Source organism: Mustela putorius, unplaced genomic scaffold, assembly GCF_011764305.1.
Source record: "Mustela putorius furo isolate JIRA1106 unplaced genomic scaffold, ASM1176430v1.1 tig00003863_pilon_pilon_pilon, whole genome shotgun sequence".
NCBI classification, from domain to species: domain Eukaryota; kingdom Metazoa; phylum Chordata; class Mammalia; order Carnivora; family Mustelidae; genus Mustela; species Mustela putorius.
Window position 1 is genome coordinate 24,806,001 of NW_025422015.1, and position 15,666 is coordinate 24,821,666.

Consider the following 15,666-nt stretch of genomic DNA (forward strand, 5'->3'; position numbering starts at 1 on the left):
ATAGGGAGAGTAAGCGTGAGTAGGGGGCCGGGCAGAGGAAGCAGCAGACTCCCTGCTGAGCAGGGAGCTGGATTCCGGACTCAATCCCAGGACTCCAGGATCATGACCTGAGCCGAAGGCAGAAGCTTAACGGACTGAGCCACTCAGGCTCCTTAGATGAAAGATTTTTAAAAAGAAAAGAAAGGACTTGCTTACTTCTCTGCCCATTGTAGATTTCTGCCCACTAATAAGAATGAACTACTTTCATTATTATATACCAGTAGTCAGTTTCTAGTTGACAAAACTAGTAGATTCTTTTCATTCTACTACCAGATATCTTTGGAAATATGATACTGTTTGACCATCCCTCCTCTAATTAACCCTATCGGCCACTTTTGAGTGTGATAACAGTGCTCTTTTCTGGTGTTCTTACTAACTGACTAACTTCTTACTAACTATTACTTACTATTACTAACTTCTTACTAACTTAGTAACTTCTTACTAACTGGTTAGACATTTTTACTAACTGCTCAGTTTCTTGGATGACTCTTTGGCCTCCACCTACTTCCATAACTGACTCCTTTTCCTTCTTCATCCATGTGGCAATCTCATTACATCTCCTCAACTCTAAGTTTCATCAAGGGTCTTGCTCACGTGCCTCCAGAAAGGAGGGAGATGGCCAAATGAATGGGAATATATGCATATGCATACCCTGCATGAAGAGTTGGATCCATAACCAAAAAGGGCAGCTATTCCTCAGTTCCCTTTGATATTTGCCATATGAAAATGCCAAGCACTATGCCCAGATCATCTGACTTATTAAGAAAAGCCACCCAATCTTTTTTTAATGTAATATAATATTTAATAGTATTTAATATTTAATATAATATTAAATTATATTAAATAATATAATATTTAATGCAATATAATATTAAATTAAATTTATTTATTTAAAATAAGATAATAATGTAGGGGTACAGGGCACACTGTCCCAAGAGAGGCCAGTTTGACAAAGATTTTGTTTGTTTGTTTGTTTGTTTGTTTTAGAGAGGGAGTAGGGAGGAGCACAGAAAGAAGGAGAGGGAGAATTTTAAGCAGGCTCCATGCCTAGCCCAGAGCCCTTCCTGGGGTTCAGTCTCACTACCCTGAGATCATGACCTGAGCCGAAACCAAGAGTCCAGATGCCAAACCAACTGAGTCACAGAGGTATCCCATACATATGACTATTCAATTTGATTTTTCCTAATAATGTGTCTCATGTCAATTTGATTCTAAATCCAGCTAGAAGGACCACAGGGCAGGTCTTCTTCCCCAAGAATATTAAATGGGTAGCCCATTCATTTGTTAAAACCTACTTAGGAGGGGGAAAAAACACATTTCTCAAGATTGCTAATTTGCCATCTCTGGCATAAACAAATGACTCCTGAATTAATATCAATTGTCCTGACCTCTATCCTTAGGTCCAGTATCAGGTCTCTAGCTATTAACTAGGTATTTCCATTTTGTTGGCACATAGAAGCCTCAAATTCAAGATCCTCAACACTGAAGTGTGTGGAATGTGGCAAGTATAATTTCTATTATCTTCCCAAAACATGCTTTAGGATGAGCTTCAAAGCTTTTATATCCATCACCTTTATTTGCATGCCAATGATAAGGTCAAGCTAAGAGTCAAAACTCTGAATGACTTATAGACAATTGAGCCATTTTAGTGCGTTGAACAATCTATATATAACAACAGTAATAACAACAGTAATAATAGATATAATGCAAACAATAGTAGGCAGTATCCACTATTTCTATTAATGCATTAAACACTTTGTTAAGAGTTTCACACAAATTAACTTAAAGAACCCTCACAACTGTAGGAGAAAAGTACTCTCATTATCTCCATTTCATAAGTGACAAAACATAGACTCAAATAAGTTCCCAAAGTCATCTTAGTATCCAATCTCAATATCCAAATCCAGACACAACTGATCCAAAAGCCTTGTAAGTACTATGCTCTACTGACATTCCAACCTATAAAAAATTGTGGTGGTTGAAGCTGAGGTTCAAAATTTTTAGAACAATTTCAGTGAGACATCTATCATAAACAGCAAACTCTTTTTCCAGAAGGGTGATGTGAAATCATACCCTTTGGGTCAAGGGAGATTGGTTATTCTCCATCTGTGGGAACATCAGCAACTATGGTGTGTCCAGCATCATTCCCTCCTTTTTTGGGTCTTGGAACATCTCCTTTCCTCCTGAGAACAGCCTGTCTCCCATTCTGGAGTTTGCAGCTTGGGGGGATAATCAAAGAGCACACCTATCCTTTCATACTACAGAGTTGGGAATGTGTATTCATCTGCTAGGGCTTCCATGACAAAGGACCAAAGACCTAGTAGCTTAAATAATAGAAATGTATTTTCTCATTGTTCTGAAAGCTGGAAGTCTAAGATCCATGTATTTCTAAGGTTGATTTCTTTTGAGGTCTTTTTTCTAGGATTGCAGATGGCCTTCTCCCTGTGTCTTCACATAGTCTTCCCCTCTGTACATGTCTTTTGGTAAGAATGTCAGTCATATTGGATTAGAGCCCACCCTAATGACTTTATTTTAACTCAGTTACCTCCAAAAGGAAACTATTTCAAGAAGTACAGGTATATCCTAGACAGATAAAGTTAGAACTTCATTGTATGAATTTTATTGTAACCAATGCTTGCCAATTAGTATATCCCGTGCCTCTAAAGAGAGAGGCTGGTCCTGTGGGTATACTTTTCAAACAAGTATAAGATTTGTCTTTTTGAGGATTGGTAAGAATGTAGGAAAAGGAAGGTCTACTCTGAGATTCCTAGTTCCAAAGATGATACAGGTTTGGAAGCTTCTCCATAAGCTGCCAAGTTTCTCTTTGCAGCCATGTAGAGAAAACCTACAGGGATCAACATAAGGAAAACAGGCATAAGAGATGGAAAGAAGAGAAAACTCAGATGGTGTCAATGGACCCCAAATATCCAGCCATGCCTAAACCTAGGGAGCCCCCATAATTTTTACTTGAGGCCATATGTTTTTGTTTTATTAAACTATGTTGAATTTGAATTCTGTCACTTTCAATTGAAAGAGGCCTAAAAACAGACCTTGGGGAAAAAAATGGTACTTTTGCCAGAGTATTTAACATAGAATGACTAATGTTATATTGGCATAAACATAAATCGGTCATAGGTTACCAAACATTGTCAATTGTCAATGCCCCTACTGAAACACTTCTAAGATACAGTGTTGTTTATACTGTGCTGCAGATCAGGTGATCGCTATGCTCCAGAATATTTCCCTAGATGGAATTTCTTGGGGAAGGTGGGAGAGTGGCAAATCTTGATTTTAACTTGGGAACACTTAAATTCCTCAACCAACTTTTTTACTGGACTCCACCAACATACTCAGTTTAACATATAGAACAAAAGAGCATGAACAAAGAATTCATAAAGAAAAAGTTTTCAATGTCTCTTGTAATAAGAGTGTAAAACAAAGCAATTTGTCATTTTTCAGCTATGAAATTTGTGGAAATTTTTAACAATTCTACTTCAGATTATGAAGTATTTTCTAGCTCTCTTCCAAATAAGGAAGTCCATGGTAGATTGGCTTTAAGTAGGCAAATTTAGATTGGCTTCACCCATTAGTTATGGCTAACGGGGTTGTGAGCATAAGTGATTATTTTTCACTTCTAGGCCAAAACATTTAATTGCTGATGCGAAACTCTCCAGAGTCTCCTGGGTGGGATTCCAGGAAGGATGACAGAGCAGAATGCCCATTCGGCCCAAAAAAGGTATGTAATTTGAGCAAGATATAAACCTAAGTTATAAATCATTGAAGATTTGGGTTTGCTTATTACTTGGATGACATAGTTTATCCTCAATGAAATGAAATATAAAAAGTGATAATAGCCTATTTTGACAAGGTGTGTTAAAATTGCATACTTTACATAGTGTTATGGGCAGGTACAGTTGGGTGAACTTTTTGGTATAAACTCTGGCAGAATGTCCTAAGAGATTATTAAATTATTCATTTTTCACTTGGTACTCTATCCTAATATAAAAAGGAAAAAGGGAAGAAGTGTTAGCCCTTATAACAAGTTTCATTTACCAGGAAGTTCAAATCACATTTGTTTTAATAAATTTCCAATAAATTTGTTTTAATAAATTGTATTGTAAGATAGAAGTACCACTCAGAGTTCAACCATGTGTTAGGGTTCTCCAGAGAAACAGAACCAATAGAATATATATAGATATTTATTTAGGAATATATTATAGGAATTGGCTCATGTGATGTTGGGGACTAAGAGGTCCCACAGTTTGTTGTGTGCAAGTGGCAGAACCAGGAAAGCTGGTGGTATAATTCCATCCAAGTTCAAAGGCCTGACAGTCTTGAGGCTGATGGTATAAGACCAGACCTGGGTCCAAAGGCCTAAGAACTAGGAGTACTGATATCTGAGCACAGGAGCAAATGGATGTCTCAGCTCAAGCCCAGAGAGTGCCTTCACTCTTTCCCCCTCCCCATTTCTATTTTATTTAGGGACTCAACAAACTGAATGACTCACCTGCCCTGGTTAGGGTTATCTCCTTTGTTCAAGTCTACTAATCTAAATGCTAATCTCTTCCAGAGATCTGAGACACACCCAGACCTGACACACCCACACCTGACACAGGCCCAGAAGGAATGTTTTACCAGCCCTCTGGCATCTCTTGGCCCAGTCAGGTTGACACCTAAACTTAACCACCCAGGAACTTGATTATGAATTCAGGCTTTACCTCTCCTTGGTTGTTGTCATTTACCTTTATTATGCTTCCGTTTCCTCATCTTAAAAATGGGACTTCCAGGGGACCTGAGTGGCTCAGTGAGTGACAGTCGGACTTCAGCCTAGTTCATGATCCTAGGGTCTTGGGATCCAGCCCCAAATCGGGCTCCTTGCTCAGTGGGGAGCCTGCTTCTCCCTCTCTCTCTGCCTACCACTCCCCTTGCTTGTACTCTCTCTCTCAAAAAAATAATTAAAATCTTAAAAAAATAAATGGCGCTTTCCATTAAAAAAAAAATGAAAACTTGCCATTTGCAATGATGAGGATGGAACTAGAGGGTATTATGCTAAGCGAAATAAGTCAATCAGAGAAAGACAATTAATTATAAGATCTCACTGATATGAGGAATTTGAGAAACGTGACAGAGGATCACAGGGGAAGGAAGGGGAAAGTGAAACAAGATGAAGAGGGAGACAAACCATAAGAGACTCTTAATCTCAGGAAACAAACTGAGGGTTGCTGGAGAGAAAGGCGATGGCAAGGATGGGGTGAAGAGGTGATGGACACTGGGGAGGGGATGTGCTATGGTGAGTGCTATGAATTGTGTAAAACTGATGAATCACAGACCTGTGCCCCTAAAACAAATAATACATTAAATGTTAATAAAAAAAATTTAAAACAGAAAAAAAAATAAAATAAAATAAAATAATGGGCTTCCAATATTATCAAAATTAATAGGATAGAATAAACACTTAGCAAATGTTGGCTATTACTACAATCATTATGTAAGATCCTATATTCTGTTCCCTACCTTGTCCAAGTCTATATTCTGCCTCCTAATTTATATGTTCATATTACTGATGTTTTATTTATGTATAACAGTATATTATTTTATTTATGTATAGTAGTATATATATTGAAAACTTATTTTAGTTCTATTCAGTCATTTATAGAGTATGTTACTGAGGGTATTGGGTATGGAGAATGTTACTGAGGATATTGTCAGATAAGATCTCTCCTCTGTGTGTATAAGTCTGGGACTAAATAATACCAAAAAATATCACTTTTATATCCAGCAAAGGTGCCAGAGACTATGTGAAGAGTGAACTTAAGATTGTATCACTGAAATGTACAAATTTAACCCCTTCCTCCACTGATCACAGGGAGGACAAGAAAGCTGCTGACCTGTCACACTGGGGTAGGGTCCTTATGAAATGGCAAAGAGCTGACAACAATATACCTCTTCTCCTGGCATAACAACTCAAGTAAAAGATGAGAAGAAGCTGCCTTGATTAGATTTGACTACTTTGCCCAGAGTCACAAATCTAAGTATCTCCTTTCCTAAGAGTAGGTAAACATGAAAGGTGGATAGAGACTGGAAGAATTACCCTGGCACAGGACAGATCTCCTTTAACATTTAACAGCTTTTATTCACTTATTTCATTATTCTTAAACAGAGCAGCCAGAAATGGCAACTCCCTTGCCAAAGAACCAAAATATATATGAAAAATCTTACTTCTTAAGGACCCTCCCTAATAGCCCATAGCTCATTTGGACATTCTCCTATGAATACTAAGGGATAGCTGACTTTATACCCAAGAAGGGTCTACAACAGGTCAGATTCACTGAATAAATTAGTTCCAAATCACACCATACCTTACTCATTTTTTACATTATCTCCTATTTCAAGTTCTTTCCAACCCAGTTGTTGGACATAGATCTTTCAGAAGTTCTGCAGTAAAACTAAATGACAACAAAAAGCTGCTCTAGTACTAATGCCAACAAAGGAATATAACAATTTAGATGTACGTCTCTTATGAAGGACCCTGGAAGAGACTAAAGTAAAAAAAAATAAATTTCCTTACAAGTGGGAGTCCAAAGAATGAAAGTAGGAAATCCAATTACCTTCCCTTTGTAAGTTAACTTTTTAAAGAAATTAAAGTCCATACTTACTTCTCTGCAATTACTGCCCTGTCTTGGCAGAAACATCTTACTTAGGCACTGGGATGAGTGGTAAGTTCTCTAGCAGCTGTAGCCTGGGATCTTTTTACTGACGTACACATGGTCTATCACTCACTTTGATGAATCCAGAGCTAACAGATGACTGTCCAAGATAATCAAGGCGTGTACCCTTTAACAGTTTCACCTGTTTCTTACATTGGTCTCTTTTCTCCTCTATTTTATCTAGGGCTCTTATCATTTGGAGGCTTTCAGTGACTAATTTCTTCTCCATTTTCATGATCTCTCAATTTCTCTCTCCAGGCCTTGCCATTTGATTTTCCCACATCCTTTTTAGAACTCTGGGGTAATCACAGGAAGCCATTACGTTCTTTATGTTCAGAACCATCCACAGTTCACCTTCATCATCCTAGAATGGATAATCCCCCCCAAATAATAACAACCCTACCCTGAATGTAATCCTTTGCCTGGCTTACCTTTAATATAGTTACATTTGTCTGTCTTCCCTCACAGTCCCAATTTTCTCATTTTTTGAGCATATTCCCTCAAGACACAGGATTCTTCATGCACACTATTCACCAGTAATAGTTTTGCCAACTCTAAACTCATTCAGCAATTCTTTGAGGAGTTTATGCTGCTCATCCCCTCTCAAATCTATTCAGATTATCTGTAATCACTTGGAATCTCTGAGCCTTCTTCACGGGGTGGTTCACCACTTTGTCCTCCTCTATGTATCACTGAAGTGATTGATAGGTAAGTAAATGGATCCCAAGGCCATTCCTGCCTGGCAGCTGGGAATTGAGACAACTGACATTATCATGCAGGCCAGTCCCAAATCTGCTTAAACTTCAGTTGTTCGCATTTTGTTCATCAGAGGTCTAATCCAAATCAAGCTGAGATACTCATCACGTTTCAAAGGAAGTGAGAAGTTTTAAAGGTTATCAGTTTGAGCCTTGGGGCATTTAATTAGATTAACAGATGATATGCAACATGAAGGAAACTAGGTCAGATAAAAATGGGGTTGGCAATTAGGGGAGTTTTGTGTTGTGTTTTTTATTTGATTCAGTTAAGGGCACTCCTTATTTGTAAGACCCAAAGCCTTTAGACTTCAAACATAATAAAAAGAAACTGGGATTGGGGCGCCTGGGTGGCTCAGTGGGTTGCGCCGCTGCCTTCGGCTCAGGTCATAATCTCAGGGTGCTGGGATCGAGTCCCGCATCGAGCTCTCTGCTCAGCGGGGAGCCCGCTTCCCTCTGTCTCTCTCTGCCTGCCTCTCCATCTACTTGTGATTTCTCTCTGTCAAATAAATAAATAAATAAAATCTTTTAAAAAAAAAAAAAAGAAACTGGGATTTACTAGAGTAGTTTAAATTAAATTCTTTCACAGGTAAATGTAGTAAATTGTCTCAACTTATTGAAATCTGGTGGTAGGTTTATTATATTAGCATCTACGTGTTTTTGAATATTTGAAATATTTCATGATAAAAACAAGAAGTTTTTTGTTTTTGTTTTTTTTAAATTCCAAACTTGGGCTCAGTGAAGCACCAAGATGTTGGGTTTTAAAATGCTAAGGTTCCAGCACCTGGGTGGCTCAGTCAGTTAAAATGCTAAGGTTCCTCTTTTCCCTCTCCAATTCAGAAACAGTTGAGAATACACAGAGAAATCAGATGAAGATTATGACATCATCTTTAGCATTTGTGAAATAGCTTGGAGAATGCAGCTTTAGATCTTGAGCCAAGTGCCTTGCTAAACCCAGTCTCTGAAATCAACTCATCCACCCCACCCCCCACACCACAGAGGACTGATCTCAGCACACCCTCTCTGCAGGTATGCAGGCACATCTGAAAATACGGGCACAAGCAACTAAAGTGAGTGGAAAGAGACATGAGAGTTTCCTTATGTACGTAAAATAGTCTATTTCTTGATCTGCAGTGATTTCATGAGACTTTAAGTATGTAAACTGCTGTCAAGGTGTACACTTAAGATTTCTGTATTTTCCACATGTAATTGTCTACTAAGGCTGCAATAACAAAATATCAGAGTTGGGGTGGCTTAAACACTGGATTATTTTCTTGCAGTTCTAGAGGCTCAAAGTCCAAACTCAAGGTAGTGACAATGTTCTCCTGCGGCCTGTCTCTTTGGCTTGCAGAGAGCTGACTTCTCTGCATGTCCTCACATGGCTTTTTCTTTGATCTCTTGATCTTCTTTTAAGGACACTGGTCCTGTTAGAGTAAGGCCCCTCCTTGGTGACCTCATTTAACCTTAATTACCTTTTTAAAGACCCTATCTCCAAATACAGTCACATTGGGGGTTAAGTCTTTAACATATTAATTTGGGGGAAGGGGCACACATTTCAATCCAATGCACCATATATGGTATATTTCAATAGCAAAGTTTAAATTGAAAACAAATAAAAGAAGCAGATGTTCATAAAATGAAAACATTTTAATAAAAACAGAGCCTGAATTCACTGTATGAGTTTAAGACGGCCTATCCTTTCTGAGAAAAATATTGAGAGGGAAAGGAATAAAAGAGAACTGGAAACCTGTGGAAGAAAAGGTAGCAGAAGGACGGCAGTGGGTTGGGAGGGATATGGAAGCAAAGATTAGCTTTTACTGCTTTACAGGTGGAAGTTAGTTTGGGAGAGATTGAGTTACCTTGTCCTAGAACCAGCTGGTGTACCCAGGTGTGGTCCATCAGCTGTCCACTTTGTGATGAGAGAGAGGGAAAACAAAAGGGGGATGGGGCTGGCCCTAAAGGAGGCAGTTGGGGGATGGCAGCAGGAAGGAGGCAAGAGAGACCAATCAAGGATGGGGGAGGGGAGGGGAGAAGGAAGGAGGAGAGAGAGAAGACAGGGAGAGGGGTGAATAAATAGAACTCCACAAGAGATTAAGATATGGCTTAATGTTTGAGTAAACGAACCCTGGAAGCTGACCACCTTGGTTTTTGTCCCAGCTTAGTTACTTAAGTGCTATGTGACCATGGGGAAATCATGAAATTGCTCCATGCCTCAGTTTCTTAACCTGTCAGATGAAGTCAAGAATACTACCTACCCCGTATGATAATCTGTAGAATCAAATGAGATAACATACGTATAGCTTGGCATATGTTTATGCAAATACTGTAGAGACTTCTACCTGGGATCCCAGGTATACGTGAGAGATGAGGACCTACCCACCCCTGAAGACATAGAGAACACGCCCAGCTTGAGAAATAGTCTGATCCCACTTACACTCCCATGCTTGCTTCTCCGGCTGGCCCTAGAATTGTAGAATCATAGCCAAACACGGAAAGCCCAGACAGATTGCTCTGTTTAGCTGAGCTGCGCTGGCTGGGAAGGGCACGGTAGTTCTCTTGTGATTTTATTTAAGCCTGAGATCTCCCAGCATAGACCTAATTTCCCATCTAGGAAATAATGATATCCTGCCTTCTCATGATAAGGCTAAGTGAGAAGTCTGCAGTCCATAAATGTGATTTTTCTACATGGGTTATCTTGCTTGCTTTTTTTTTTTTTTTTTTTTTTTTTTTTTCATTCAAACAGCCAAAGACAATCCAGCAAAGACCATTTTATTCCCTTCTACTGTGCTATAGACTGATAGATCACATGAACCCCTGAGGGGGATCCTTTCTGAAATGTGAGAGTGCAGGTGTTTTGCTTATTTTCCAGGTGGGTGCTTTTTACCTTGCCAGTGCCTATCTCCAGAGACCAGAAGCCCGAGCGATAACTGGGAGCTGAAACACCACAGGTTGTTTACCGCGTGTGTTTATTAAAAGGTGTTAACAGCTAATTGTAGAGCATCACCCACTTAAAGCTATCTCAAATGGTATTATTACCTTGCGTCTGAGGAATGTTTCCTTGGCACAGATTTTTAATAGCTTCCGTGAAGAATATGGTCCTGTAGGAGATGCCAAATTTGTGGCTTCTTCCAGAGTAGTTCAGATGGTCGACAGGATGTGGTTCGACAGTTACGGGGCTTGCAGTGAGTCAGCTATGGAGACAAATGTTTCCATGGTGACCTTTCCCATTCATTCAGCGTGAGGTCTCTGTACACCCATGAGGATTAATGACATGGCATTAACACTGATAATCATAATGAAGAGAGCTGTCTGAGAGTGGGGCACCCCAACCCTGACATTTGTGAAGAAATAGGATGGAGGAATTTAGCCAATGTGTAGAGGAAGAAAATATTGAACTACAGGGAAAGGAAATCCATTTCTTTTCTCTTTTATAGAATAGTTTTCCTGCCAGCAGAGACCCTGCTGCTGACAGTCTCCCCTCTGGGAATTCTCTTAGTATTACAATAAAATGGTGGTGGAAATAAATAACCCAAGAAGTGATTCACTAAAGGTCAATGGGACCAAGATGAGAGAATACGGAAGGGACACACGCTTAAACTCTACTCAATTATCATGTTTTATTTGTTTAGTTGTTTGTTTAAATACTTTTGAATGTTTCTTAAGAAATCCTTTTAGGAAAAGTCTTTTTACTAAGGAACTTCTCTTTTTCTATAGCTTCATGGCACCCCTTTTGTTCCTTTCAGGGAAAAAGACGTTCTTTTCATATTGTGCTGGTATAGCAATGTGTTATTTCAGTGTACAGAGATGGAGGGCATTATACAAACTGATAAAGTGAAACGTTAGGAGCCTACACTCTACCTCAGAGGCCAGCCGGGTAAAATTATAGACAGAGAGATTATGCTTTCCCAGAGCAGGATGCAGATATCCACAGACTCTCAGAGGACTGGGCTTTGTGATTTAGTTAGACGTTTGCATGGCTATCTCCATTATTGAATTTCAAGATTCCACAGAGCAGAAACTTCATCTTGTTCATGTTTGGCATTGCCAGCTTCACTCCCAAAACACACACAGACAAATATACAGAGGTTGGCATGCACACACAGACGCACACACGCACACACACTAATATAGCATCCTTCTTTACACACCGCATGACCACATTTCTATTAAATAAATGGATTTGATCAGCCGTGTAAAACCTCAGATGAAGCAATTAGGCATGTTGTATATGAAGTTCTACAAATCCATAAAGTCAAATCATAATGGTTTTTAAAACTATGTAGCACTGTTTTGCTTCCTTAAATGTTTAGACAAGTGGATTTGACACAAATACAATAATGCCTGAAAGGCAGCAAATGGAAAACATGTGTGAAAAAAAACCAGGGGGCTCTCAAGGCAGCCCGAATTACTCAGATTGATTATATGATGTCTGCAGCACACTGATGACTGGACCTACTGTGGCATTTATTAATCCATCAAATATTTATTGAGCACCTACTTTAATAGCTATTTGCTCTGTGCCAAGCAGTATCTGAAGTGCTTTTTGCATATTAACTTATTTAATCTTCCCTAAGAGGTAAACACTCTTATTAAAATACCTATTTTTTTTCAGGCAAGTAAGCTGAAGTACAAATAATTTAAGTAACTTGCCTAAATTCACACAGACAGCAAGGGAGGAGTCATAAATTGAACCAAGCAGCCTGGCTCCAGATCAAACTCTTAACTGCTGCTCAAGACTGCCGACCCCTGGGCTAGAAACAGTAATAAAAATAATCGAGAGGTACATACGTTTTCTGTGTTTTCATAAAGTTTAACATCTTGAAGGAGAGACATGCTGAAAAAAAACAGTTACAATCTCTAGAGACAAGTGCTGGAAGAGCCAAGGAAGAACTCTAGGGGGAGGGCGTATGGAGTGGGAGGCTCACCATAATGAGGAAAAAATAAAGATAGTAAAAGGGGTGAATGCTATTTTCCTACTGATCTTGTTCCTGATAGTCTTTGGTGATGAGGTATGAGTACTGTCATATTCAGGAGGGAAACTTTCCAAGTGGTTCCTAACTATGTGAGATATACCTCTAGCAGACAGGTCAAGGAGAGGTGTCACAGAAGGAAGGCATCTAATGGACAGGGACTGTCAGACCAGGTAAGACTTGTGGGCAGAGACTGTTGGAAGGGACAGTATTTCCATGATGCCAGAAGTATAGATACAGACATTGTAGAGAATAGCACGGTTAACAAAGGATATGGATACGTTTTTCTAAGGTTAGAGAGAACGCCATAGACATGAGAAGCCAAGGAGCCCAGGCATCAGCTAGAGAAGATCCCTCCAAAAGACAGTCTAAATCTTGGCAATGTATTGGACATTTTTACTCAACACCATAAGAGTAATACATACGAGCAGCTTTGTATGTACTAAACTCTATGGTAAGAGTTGGGGAAAAGTGTATCATTATCCTGATCAAAGTAATAGTAGACCTAGGATAGAAGCCTCGTTTATCCCAAAGCTACAACTTGTAGTAACTATGGTTTATCTCCAAAATTCTTGCTGATACTGGCAAATGAGGTAAAACTAATACCGTTCCAAAAGTAGGAACCTGTGACTTAGTGGATCTGAATGGAGGGCTTGATCATACACCCCCAGAAATAATTTGTCACTTAATGCCACTGATGCCCCTGTGTAAAGGGTAATAGTCAAATCTATGGGAAAACATTGAAAAAACAATTGCAAGATTTTTCTCACTTCAACGTTATTATGAATTTCAAGTATTGGTTAGTTAGTTTCTTTCATTCAGCCGTTTAAATTACAACAGGATATCCAGGAGCAGAGCAACATGGAGGTCAAGAGAAGTGCTAAAACTGGGGAGAAACACATTTTAAGGGAAACCCAACGAAGAAGAATTAAGAGAACAGGAATAAATACGGAACACAGCCACAGCGAGTTAGGAGGACCCAGCAAACAGCTTTTGGATGATCAGCAGAAATGGAAGTGGAAAAAGCAAAATGCGTTGACCAATAAGCAGGCCATCAGAAACTCTCAGGAGAGTCAAAGAAACAGACAGTGGGGAAGAGACAAACCAGGGCTGGACCCTGGGCTGAGTAGCTCTCCTGCCCCTGCTTCTTGAGCTCCCTCTCCCCCTGCAGCTACTACAAATGATGAGAGGGGAAGGCAGTAACCAGGAGTGAAATCTGTGGGCAGGGCAGTTAAGTGATCTGGCTGAGTTAGTTTAAATGCTTAGTAGAGGCACAAAAGTGGTCTTTTTCCATGTTTCTTATGAGTCACCTAAAGTGGCTGATGACTTTTAGACTAAAACACTTCTATTTTTAAGAAATGATTGAAAAATCACTCTTAAAATCTTCTAGGATAAAACGAGGCTCATTTGGGAGCCACAAATGTTAAGGCTACCCAGGATTTTCCTCCTACAGCTTTGCAGTTGCACTACAACTCGCTTTCTGCATCCCATCCTGACTATCACTACTTTCATGCTCTTCAAACAGACCAAAAGGTGGCATATTTGGGGATCCTGTGAAGTAGTTATTGCTCCTGACATCCATAGTCAGAGGCCAACCGTACATGGCCTGAACTGGACCATTATATGTGATTACAGTTACTTTACAGCATATCAGCTTGTTCCTCATAGCTAGGATTGCTAAATATTGGGGAAAGGAATTCTAACATCCTTTATAAAATATGGCAATGCTTAGATAAATATACGTTTAACATCTATGCACATTACCTAACTCCACTATTCCTTTTTAAAATATAGACTCAACATAAGAGTGTTTCATTCAGACTAGGTCATTACCTCTTTAAATGTCTATATCTGAATGAGTTTCAAGAAGAGTCCTCAAAACTAACCAGTTCACTAATATTGTGGACCAGAAAATAACTTCCTTATTTTAACAATGGAAAGCATTTTTATGATCTTTAGTACCCTGGGAGGTACTTTTGGGAATTATGAAATAAGAATTTCCTTCCCTGTTGGCGAACCTCTAGCTATAAGTTATTGCCCTTGGTCTTGGTGTTCCTGGCTGGCTTATTAAGGATTTGATGTATTGTCTTTTGTCCTTTTGGCTCCTGTCACTATCTTTACTTCCCTGTCCTTTTTCTGGTATCTCCTTGGTTCTGGAGTCTCTTTTCGGTTGCTTTTCCTCTTTTGTACAAAATGTTGTCTTGTCTTTTCAGCATTTCAAAAGGCCTCCCCAGTGACTTGAATTTGAAGAAAGCTGCAGGGTCGTAGCTCAGTGGAAAGCTTAGAATGACAGCGAAATCCCTAAACAGGGACTACTCTTTCTGAATAGGGAAGCCTAAAAATAAAAGCTGTCTGCAGCTGGGACTGTGTGCCAAGACAACTATCACTGAAATGCAGAGGAAATCAAAAACGTAAATAAAAAATAACCTTGCTAGAAAGGACTAAGGTGTTAAATTGGTGCCAAGGTAGAAACCAGGCAAAGGCCGACTTCACAGTAAGTGGTTTATCGTCCACAGATAGTTTAATGTGATGGAAGTTTGATTCATCCAAGAAATATCATCCCCAAGAAGGAAATGCAAGGAAACAGCAAAGAGGCTCTAAGTCTGCCTAACTTCTCCAAAATTGAAGAGCTCCTCCGTTCCCTATACACCGCTCTGATTTTCTTCCTTCCGCAAAAGCAGCTCTGAGTGTTTATTGGGGGTCTTTTCCCCCAGCCGGCTTTCTCTGAACAGATACTCTTTTGAACAGTCAGTCCCTCCCCTACTCTATTTTTCCGTGGACTCCAAGGTCCCATCAGCCCAGTTTGGGGCTCCTTTACTCCCACCCTCACTGACATTTCAGTGCAGTCTGCCCTCGTCCAACCCCTCCTTCTTTTTAAAGATTTTATTTATTTATTTGACAGACAGAGATCACAAGTAGGCAGAGCAGCAGGCAGAGACAGAGAGGGAAGCAGGCTCCCTGCTGAGCAGAGAGCCCGTGTGGGGTTCGACCCCAGGACCCTGGGATCATGACCTGAGCTGAAGGCAGAGGCTTAACCCACTGAGCCACCCAGGCGCCCCTCAACCCCTCCTTCTTAATGGCATCTGTCAATCTTGCAGGTTCACTTCCTTTTCTCCCCACTTTGGAACACCCCCTGCCTTATCACTTGTTCATACCCAATGGGCAAATTCCAAATCTAAATTGCGTACGTACACCCAG

At 39.8% G+C, this 15,666-nt stretch overlaps 1 long non-coding RNA gene across 1 annotated transcript in view; it reads right to left on the bottom strand.

Moving 5' to 3' along the window:
* Nucleotides 1-10,840, bottom strand: part of LOC106006814 — a 30,695-nt gene extending 19,855 nt beyond the window's left edge. The window contains exon 1 of the long non-coding RNA XR_001181095.2: nucleotides 10,535-10,840. This is a non-coding gene — a long non-coding RNA (uncharacterized LOC106006814). The remainder of the gene's footprint in view (nucleotides 1-10,534) is intronic.
* Between the last annotated feature and the right edge of the window lie 4,826 nt (nucleotides 10,841-15,666).